Consider the following 10,814-nt stretch of genomic DNA (forward strand, 5'->3'; position numbering starts at 1 on the left):
TCCAACAATATAATTTATCGCCACCTAGTGGAATCTTTAATAAAATAAACTTGAGTGGTTTGTTTTAATAGTGAGTATAGAAACAAACAAGATGTATTGTAAGAGTCACTTTATTTTTCATTAATATTAAAGAAGTGAAGTTGCCTTTACATGCTTAAGCTGTTAATTTATCCATTGCATGGGTGGACCTTATCCTTATCAATCATCCAGACATTTGCCCCCCCTGAGAGATTTTGCAGGAGCCGCCACTGGTAGTTGGTTAAATTCAGACGCACACTGGAACTTTGGAGGCAACACTATTAGCTAAACATAACGGATAACTCTTAACATTAACAGGATAACGACAAAGGGTAGTAACCACATTTCCTAACTTGGCTAACGCACGGTGATACTACATTACTGGACCCGAGACCGAGGATCTTAGATGGTGGCTTCATCCCAGACTTGACCCAACATAACAGCGTCCACACCCCGCTCATAACCACTCCGGCGTGGCCGGCTCCGCCCCAGGCCAGGCCCGAGCCCCCAACCACGTGACTCCCCTGGTCACGTGTCCTGTTGGGTCCACGCAGAGTGTCACGACCCGACACGACCCCCGTGACACCTGCCTACAGCCCCCAACCGAGCCAATACAGTAGAGTCGTTCTACTACACTACGTACGAACTGAAACAAATGTAAGCTTATTTAAGAACTGAAAAGAAAGAAATGTGGCTTGAAGTCATGCAATATATAAATAGTTGGCATACACACATATAAATAAAAAAAACCTTAATCTGTATGTCTCAAAAATCAACGTATAATGCTGAAAGTTGGTACATATGTAGCTTTTCAGACATAAACAGGGAAAATCCGGATTTTTCATTTAAGACCCCCAAATCTCGATTTTAAGTGACCCATAAACGTGTGTGCGTGTCATTTAGAAAACGTTCAAAATAAAAAAGAATTGCGTTTTTTTTTTCCCGTTGATAGTGTTAAACAGCAAATAAAATGAAAGGGAGAACCATTTTTCTATTTTAAGTTTTTGAAATATTTCGGATTAAGGTGGGGTTGAACCAAAAAACACGCATTTTATGATGTTCAAATCTGAATTTGAAAACAGTAAAAGATAGGAGCTTCCCCTCATAGATTATTAAGTTAATTATTTTTTGTTCTTTCTAATAAAAAAAGCAGAATCTTTAAATTGAGCAGTTTCCGAAGCGTAGTCTTTAAAAATAAGTTAAATCAAGTCGTAAACAATTTGTGTTGTTAGTGTCTGATCGTCGATAAAAAAAAATTGTTATCAGGTTATATTTACTGACATTATTTCTTGGTGAATCCACATAAAAATATCCTGGTATCAATTTCGCTTGTATTTTCCTTATGATTACAACATAAAGCACTATTCTATGGCTGAATAAAGTAATATATTAAGTAATTATGTATATATTTATAACATCGTCAACTATTCAAGTATTTTACTATATATTAAGTAAAGTATACAGTCCTGTAGGTTAAAAGCACATTTGAATGATATCGTGACGTCCCACGAGCTGGTTAAATATAAAAAAACATTCGTTTAACATGTTCTGTAAATGTTAGCCAAGATGTAAATTCAAATAATTTTACAACGGATTTATAATTGGCATGACATGAATTTCACAGTGTATATTTTATGGAAGGATCATTGTCTTTTACACAGCTTTGGTCACAATTCATGAACACCCCCTAATATTACATGCGTTTGATATTTCTCAGCATAACCTCTGCATAATGGTTAGGTTTTAAAAAGTGAATCTCTAGCATCGTGTATGATTGACTTTGAAGCATTGACCTGGAAATAATTTAATATATATTTAAGCATAAATTACTGTACATTTCATACTAAATAAATTACTCTATTTGAAAAATGGCTTTCTGAATATATAGATGCTTAGGCAGTGTTGTAGCCATACTCAAGGGGTACAGAAAGACCAGGAAATATCCTTATTTGAGATAAGGATTCTGTAACACATGTGATTTAGAATTTTTCAAACCTCATAAACCATGATGTTAAAAGGTTAATCTGCTAGTTTTGTGATGTTTATACGAACGCTTTCCCACCTAGCCTATTAATAACCTAAGCCTACGACCTGCCTAATTAAAACCATGATGACACTTGAGATTACAGGACATCACAGGGGCAAAAAAGCAAACGGCCATACCAAGGATATAATTGATGGAGATTGTCAAGCAATAAGATTTAGTGGAAACTGCATTCAATGCTATGCAGTGTATCGTAAACAATGAAGAGTGCTGCTTTTTTAAACCCGAGAGCATTCATCTTTAGGTATTCCTCTTGGAAAAACTCTTCTCTTGGATTTCCCTGCAATACAGAGAGGCATTTGTTGCATGTGGTTTTTACCAGAGGTGGGACAAAGTCATTGTTATGCAAGTCCAAGTCGAGTCTGAAGTCATCAAATTCATGACTCGAGTCTGACTCGAGTCCAAGTCACATGACTCGAGTCCACACCTCAGAGGTGGGACAAAGTCATTGTTATGCAAGTCCAAGTCGAGTCTGAAGTCATCAAATTCATGACTCGAGTCTGACTCGAGTCGAAGTCACATGACTCGAGTCCACACCTCAGAGGTGGGACAAAGTCATTGTTATGCAAGTCCAAGTCGAGTCTGAAGTCATCAAATTCATGACTCGAGTCTGACTCGAGTCCAAGTCACATGACTCGAGTCCACACCTCAGAGGTGGGACAAAGTCATTGTTATGCAAGTCCAAGTCGAGTCTGAAGTCATCAAATTCATGACTCGAGTCTGACTCGAGTCCAAGTCACATGACTCGAGTCCACACCTCAGAGGTGGGACAAAGTCATTGTTATGCAAGTCCAAGTCGAGTCTGAAGTCATCAAATTCATGACTCGAGTCTGACTCGAGTCCAAGTCACATGACTCGAGTCCACACCTCAGAGGTGGGACAAAGTCATTGTTATGCAAGTCCAAGTCGAGTCTGAAGTCATCAAATTCATGACTCGAGTCTGACTCGAGTCCAAGTCACATGACTCGAGTCCACACCTCAGAGGTGGGACAAAGTCATTGTTATGCAAGTCCAAGTCGAGTCTGAAGTCATCAAATTCATGACTCGAGTCTGACTCGAGTCCAAGTCACATGACTCGAGTCCACACCTCAGAGGTGGGACAAAGTCATTGTTATGCAAGTCCAAGTCGAGTCTGAAGTCATCAAATTCATGACTCGAGTCTGACTCGAGTCCAAGTCACATGACTCGAGTCCACACCTCAGAGGTGGGACAAAGTCATTGTTATGCAAGTCCAAGTCGAGTCTGAAGTCATCAAATTCATGACTCGAGTCTGACTCGAGTCCAAGTCACATGACTCGAGTCCACACCTCAGAGGTGGGACAAAGTCATTGTTATGCAAGTCCAAGTCGAGTCTGAAGTCATCAAATTCATGACTCGAGTCTGACTCGAGTCCAAGTCACATGACTCGAGTCCACACCTCAGAGGTGGGACAAAGTCATTGTTATGCAAGTCCAAGTCGAGTCTGAAGTCATCAAATTCATGACTCGAGTCTGACTCGAGTCCAAGTCACATGACTCGAGTCCACACCTCAGAGGTGGGACAAAGTCATTGTTATGCAAGTCCAAGTCGAGTCTGAAGTCATCAAATTCATGACTCGAGTCTGACTCGAGTCCAAGTCACATGACTCGAGTCCACACCTCAGAGGTGGGACAAAGTCATTGTTATGCAAGTCCAAGTCGAGTCTGAAGTCATCAAATTCATGACTCGAGTCTGACTCGAGTCCAAGTCACATGACTCGAGTCCACACCTCAGAGGTGGGACAAAGTCATTGTTATGCAAGTCCAAGTCGAGTCTGAAGTCATCAAATTCATGACTCGAGTCTGACTCGAGTCCAAGTCACATGACTCGAGTCCACACCTCTGGTTTTTACCACTTCATTATTTATTCAACATTCAGATTCCTAGATTACAATATCAAATACCATTCATCAAAGTAAAAATTTTGATCAGCTTTTATATTCCTGAACAATGATAAAACGTGTCAAAAGGGTGTTTGGGTGATTCCAGAAATACATTAATTGCATGTTAGCCACATTTTCTGTTCATTTAATCACACATATTTAAAGCTGCTGTTATGCTCCACATGTTCACAACTGTTTTACTATTACTGTAATTACCATGTATAAAATAAGGAACTATAAAACTACCATAGTCGTAGCATGCAATCCATATGAAATAGGCTTTACAATAAATTGTTATATCCCTGTTTGTTTTTTACTTCAAAACAGCACTGTGATATATCTTACCACATATCCAGTTTCCTGAATTGGTGGTGTCTTTGATCATGCAAAGAGAAGACAAATAATTTCAACTTTACAATACAACATACATAAACCATAGACTTTAAAAAAGTGGGCAAAGTGACAATCTAAACTACCGTCAATTTAACATGTAGGCTTTCACAACCAATATTCATAACACAGGTTTTTGGGTTAGATCGCGTACGTATAAATGTGTCGTAACCCTCCACCACCCGACCCAGCCAGTAAGGCTTGTCACACAAACAACGCGCCAATTAGTTACTACTTCAGCCCACCGGTGTGCTGGAGAGTAAATCCACAACATTTACAATTTGAGTACGACGTTTCGCTGGTAATTACATCCAGCATCATCGGGCGATTTGCCAGAATAGTGAAGCAATCCACCTGCTTCCGGTCTTAAATAGAGCAAGATCTTAAATATCCTCCAATGCATTATTTTCATGAATGTAAGCAATCACACCAATACGCCACATTCAATTAATGTCAAAATTATTTCCTGCTTCAATGCTCATTGAAGCGGTGCTCACCTCCTGTTTATTACCCTGAGTTAGTGGAGAAGATTCCATGATCCTTTGGCAGGGGCGAGTCTACCCATAACACAACCACTGTTGACTTCTCCACAAGTGGTATGTATTTTATAAACCCCAGAGTGATGATGGGCTGAGTCAACCTCAAATCAGGATTTGAACTTGCGAGTTTTCAACTGTGAGCTGCTCACTCTACCACTGAGCCAACTGGCTGTTTGACCACATTAAAAGAATGTTACTTTAAAACTGTTACCATGTGTCCGGGTTAAATGTTTAGATTTATATGGGTGCTTCCCGTATGATACCTTATTCATGGGTGCTTGTGCAGGACTTATCTTGTCCTGCCAGATCTTGCCTGCAGGCAAAAGCCACAGGGTGTAAAAAAACAGTCTTGCTTGGTATTATGCACAGTATAGGAAAACTCTTATGGGGCCATCCATTTAATACGTACGCATGGAGGGGGAGGGGGGGTTAACCCAAATGCGTATGCTTGCGTATGGGGGGTCTACTGACAATATACGTATGTATAGGAAACGAGGGAGGGAGGGTGAAGCCTCGATAATAATTTGGCTACATTGGCCTTCAAATGAGCCACAGTTCAGTTTCTTCAGCTGTCAGACAACAGTACTACCGGGAGAAGTGGGACTGTGGGAGACGTGTCACTTGTGTGCCACCGTGCCCCTCACTGCGAGCTATCACGCAGCTCAGCAAAATAAGTGGCCAAGGTACGCAACTTAATTATTTAATGCAGCCGGCGTGGACTATCTGTTTGCTTAAACACGTTAATATTATTAATCCTTGATCGTTTCTACGTGGATTAAATATCGGCTAAATATCGGCCATTGCATAGGATTCGGGGGGGGCGGTGTGTCAAGCGTATGTACGCAGGTGGGGGGGGGGTGTAAAAAGTACGCGTGCGTACAGGGAGAGGGTCAAGTTTTGACAGATTTTTGCGTCCCTACTAAATGGATGGCCCCTATCCGTGGTGGGGGGGGGGGAGAACAATGTCACAAATCATATTATCCGTGGTGTGAATTTACTCCACTTAACTGCGAGTAAAATGTTTGTGTAATTGCAGAAAATTGGAGGAATTTGCGTCGCCAATGCTCTGGTGTATTTCCCCAAATGCATGCACCATGCTGGCGAGGTTATTGAAGGGGCCCACCCAAGAATAATTGAGATATCACCTTCCACTGTGATCAAGTATTGGTCTGGGATTGCTGGGTTAAAAAAAGCAATACCCTAACCAATATGCCACTGCTTCCGAACAATGTATGTAGACAGTGCAAACTCAGGAATGGAAACATCAAAATATGAAAATAGCGATTCAGTGCCAGAAACTCGTGTATCAGGAACAATGAATGGATTACAGTAATGTAATTAAGTTGTAATTCAGATATTAGTGTCATCTGCAGTCTTGTGAACTTACGAAGGTTATCTGTTGATATCTTGGTTGGTTCCTGTTAAAAAAAACATTCACCGTTATTCATTCAATATGGTTGGAAAAGGTGTTGGTAATTACTGTATTGGAATGTATGTTGTATTGCTAAAACTGTAAATTATAGGCTTTTATTTTGAAACGGATGTTCTACTACATTAAAATTACATAGTTCTCACATCGTATCTGCTGTGTATAAAGTGTTAATCTGATAGCTCTCATTAAAATGCAATTTACCGCATATTCCCTGTGTTCAAGGTACGCCTTGGCCATCTTCATAACAGCATGCTGCTGACGCCAAGGGACATCTGTAGCTACGTAGTGCCAAGCCAAGACCTGTTCAAGTGCTTCCTTCTTCTGATTCCTGATGCAACACACAAGCAACAATTATAACATACTCCTGTCAATGCACTGAATGTTTGCTGTTGTAATGAATATTATGAGAAAATGGGGTTTTGCCATTTACCTCGTGTATGCAATGGGGAGCAGATTTTCAGCTGATTTCAACAGGTTGTTCAGACAAGGTAGGTGACATCGGCGACTATCCTGTGTAGAACATACAATTGATTACAGAAAACTAGGCAGCGATAGGTAGAACAGATCAGATGAATGTGTATATATATTGCAACATACGTACCATGTATAATGTATTCTTTAATACAGCACTTAATCTGTGAAGATCACAATTAAAACAAATTTTAGAAAAAAACTGCAATTGTAATCACCAGCGAAACGTCACACTCAATTTTACATGTTGTGAATTGCCCTCCAGCACATCGGTGTGCTGAAGTACTGCAGTAACAAATTGGCACGTTCTGTTCACGTGACAATCTTTACTAATTGATGTGTCGGGTGGAGGTGGATGAACCGCACATTTACATAAATGAATCACTCGCTTTGAGATGCACTTCTGCGGCCGTCTGGAACGTTCTTCCGATATTAGTAAGCCACTGAAGCTATAGCACTTTTAAACCTGGATTGAAAACTAATTTCTTTAGAGCTGCTTATTGTTTAGTTTGTTGTCTTTCACATCACCTCCGATTAGCACTGTTGACTACGTACCGTGTGAAAGAAGATTAATATACAGGTAGTCCCCGACTTACGATGAAGATGCGTTACGACGACCCCATCGTAAGTCGAAATTATCGTAAGTCGAAGATGGCCTAGCCTGAACTCAGGAGTCTTAAAGAATGGTGATAATTTAGCAAAACAGAGCAATTTACAGTACAGTACTGTATAAACTATATCCTGTATGTATGTAATTATTAATTACAATACTGTATTGCACAGTAAAATGTAAAGTAAAAAACAAGGTAAATTCTTAGCCTACCTATACGAACTGCAATTTCATAGAAAGTTTTTTCAGGAAACAATCCTATCTGCATAATCTGCTATAAAAAAAAAACGTTTAACATGCATTGAACGTATGTATCGTATCGTGATAACCCTAAATGAAATCGCTAAAGCTACGTATCAAACATGCATTGAATGTATCGTAACGTATCATATTATACTGTACTCGCCAAGATTCTGTCCGTCGTCTGCATACTTGAACTGATGTTAGGTTGTTGGTGGCAATTTTTCGTATCGCTATCGCCATCGTAAGATCGAAATATCGTAAGTCGGACCGTTGTAAGTCGGGGACTACCTGTACACACATTTAGTAAAAACAAAATCTAACAACATAACTGTATCGGTGAGTCCCAGGACAATTCCAAGGGAGTCTGAACTCTTCACCAGTGAAGCCTCAGTGGCAGACAGAGACAATAGGACATGGGAGTAGATTCTGGAGATAGCATAAGGTCAGGGGTTATAACAAACGGGGTTTGAACGATAACGAAAACATAGAGCAGCAGAGGTGATAACCAGGGAAAGTTTTTTGTGGGTATTGGCAACACCACTGATCGGCACAGCCTCGTTCACCATAACATAGGCACAGCCCAATTTAATAACGCCGAACATGTCTTTCCCTTCCACAAAATATTCATTTCTAGATCATTAAATGGGGGTCACAAGACATCTGGACTACCCTGTAAATCGAGGAAATGTTTCTGATTTATTGGCACAGCTATTCAATCAGTCATTATCAATCAACTGCTTCAAGTTCAAGTTCATTTATTAGGTATAGCCTTGTGAGCCATTCGCTTGATGAAGGTCTCGCCTTTGCCACATCACGATGTTGCGATGTTAAGAATCCACCTGTGTTGAGTCTTTTTCTCTTCTAACACCGGCTATTTACCATTTAAAAGTTTGGTGAGTACTCTACAGCACGTGTATGATGCGTTCGATGATGATGGCAAACAATCTTGCATGGCTCTCAAACCATACGGTTTACCCTGTATTCACTTAGTTTTCATGTCCATACAGCCCACAACCGCTTAAATACCGGCAAAAATAATGTTTTTGTTTATTTGTTTGTGTTTTTCCCTTATGATGGGACTTTGTAAGATGAACGTTGAGATGTATACGGGGCACGGGGTGACCAATAAGGTCTGAATTGGTCTGTAAGGTAGGCTGACAGGTATGAGCTTGATATCTTTACGCATTGCTTTCCCGATGCTTCACATGTTTGCAATATTAAAGGAATTACGCAGCTATCGGAGGAATGACAAGCATGGAACGCGAATGTTGTTAGAGCGCTGTTTTTAGTTGAGGCCGGTTCCTGATTGCGCCACTGCTAAACTTACCGAAACATTCAATTTCTCTTTTTAACACACAAAACAAACCCCCCCACGGGCAAACTTAAAGAGATACTTTTCCACAACGTGTATGCAACAAAACCCCAAACAGTGAATACTTGTCATTATCTTTAAAGAAGACATTTTACTATTAAAAAACACACGACTTACCGCACGCAGTCTTGATGTGCCTTTTTTGGCTTTTTTAAAACTAAAATGTACTGTACACTTCCTCTTTCGTTTCGTGCAGGGGGCCCGGCAAGTACAACATTAACAATAAGCATCCAGTTTATTTGTTTAAAAACAACTTAAAAATATCAAGAGCCGCGAATGCATGTGATTGTATACGAGACGGTGAGATCCGTAATAAAATGAACGTCGCCAACCAGCGCTCAAAATAACCGCAGATTTGGCTTCCGCAAATGTTCATTCTGCCTTGGGGTAGTTTCTCAAAAGTTGACGTACACACTAAAAAAAAGAGTGATTTCATTTGAATGTGGACAGACATGACTTTGTCCTTAGGTCATTCATCACCACCACCATCATCGTCGTCGTCGTGCATGACGGTGGAAAATAATATTTGAACAATTTTGCTTAATTGCATTTGATTTTGGCACGGGCAAACCCCATTTGGCAATACATGCTCAGTTTTGAATGGAGGATACCTGGTTATAGAAACTTGTTCACAGAAAAGAAAACATGAACGCAACTATCTTAAAGCAACTGTATTTGTAATGAATAGGCTCAGATGTGTTGATTGGTGGCCGAGTGAATAACCCATCTGGCAAATTAGTAGAATTTGTCTCATGGATATGACTGTTGGTGGGAATATTGGAAGGCAAAACCAGTCGAGAATTGTCTTGCTGAAACAGATGGCCCTGGAAAAATATTGGTCGTTCCTTTATTTTAATGTGGAGTGGTCGTTTCTTTATTAATCTTGCATTGACTGAGCGAATGACGGGGCGGGCACGTTTCCTCGGCCGGTGCAGCTGCGTGTTCTCTTTGTCGATATTTGGATTGAAAGTTTTCGTAAAAAAGAAATGCTCCAGTCCAAAGTGCCATAACGAATCAGCGTTCTATGGGGTCGCATGTAATAGTGGGGTGCCGCAGTGGCGAGATGTTAACTTCCTCGCCTGGGTTCGGTCCCAAACCCTGACCCGGTATATTTGGATTTTGCACGTCTCTCCCCGTGGTGTCGTGTTTTTTTTTCTTCCTCCCTTTGGGTCCTCCGGTTTTTCCCTCCACATTTATAAACAGAAGTTGAGTCGTACTTATTTGGCTGCTATACATTTCCACGCTATAAGCCACTTCGTTGAGCTATCATTTGTGGCCAGGTGGCATCTGAAAAAGAGCTGCACACATCTCAGTGGGCTTTTATCTGGTAAATTAAGTATTTTAGTTTTAGTTCACGGCTGCTCTCGTCAAGTGGGTCCACTTTGAATGAAACTTTCGCGTAAAGGTCCATTGTAATTTGTGAGTGGGCCATACCTGGTAAAATTAAAATACATTTGTTGAGAGTGAATCGTGTTGAGGGCCACCCACTCTGGCCCGAGTCTGACACCTCTCGGCTTAAAGGGGCTCCGTGTCGCGTGCAAGTTTGGCACCACGTGAAACGCGATTTCGTGTTAGAGTGCAGTGGCCCTCGTCGCGCGCCGTCCGATACGGAGTCGATTTTATATTAACTATAAATGAAAGGAATCGACCTTATAAACGATAGATACAAATTAAATAAAAGCAAACTTAAACGTTTAACGTTCACAACAAACAGACCTACAATATACCGCTTGTATTCAAACACGACAGATTGTTTTATTTGTTATAACTTTTATTTGGGGTGGGGGGGAGAATC

Source organism: Lethenteron reissneri, chromosome 34, assembly GCF_015708825.2.
Source record: "Lethenteron reissneri isolate LAM-NWPU_2019-01 chromosome 34, ASM1570882v1, whole genome shotgun sequence".
Lineage (NCBI taxonomy): Eukaryota > Metazoa > Chordata > Hyperoartia > Petromyzontiformes > Petromyzontidae > Lethenteron > Lethenteron reissneri.